We start from the raw sequence: 265 nt of genomic DNA on the forward strand, positions 1-265 counted from the left end.
GAACACCCTCCGTCATGGGTGGGGTTTGCGGGCCGCAGTCCCCCCCGCCGCGGCCGTTGGGAAACACAACACCCTTTCCTGACGCAGACTCGGCGCCTTTTCCTCCTCTCCTCCTTCGGGCCTTCGCGGCAGACAGGAGAGACACGCATCCTCTGGCGGGAGAAGGCCCTCGGAGCAGTCTAGACCGCCGGGAAAAGAAGGGAAACGGAAAGGGGAAACTAACAAGCCCGCCCTAGCTGTCCCCGCAACAGATGTGCAGAGAGTG

The 265-nt window shown here is 63.4% G+C and overlaps 1 protein-coding gene across 1 annotated transcript in view; it reads right to left on the reverse strand.

Moving 5' to 3' along the window:
• Positions 1 to 265, reverse strand: part of LOC119594049 (elongation of very long chain fatty acids protein-like) — a gene marked incomplete in the record, with an annotated part of 45869 nt that overhangs the window by 45028 nt on the left and 576 nt on the right.

The sequence above is a fragment of the Penaeus monodon genome, chromosome 33 (genome assembly GCF_015228065.2).
Source record: "Penaeus monodon isolate SGIC_2016 chromosome 33, NSTDA_Pmon_1, whole genome shotgun sequence".
NCBI classification, from domain to species: Eukaryota; Metazoa; Arthropoda; class Malacostraca; order Decapoda; family Penaeidae; genus Penaeus; species Penaeus monodon.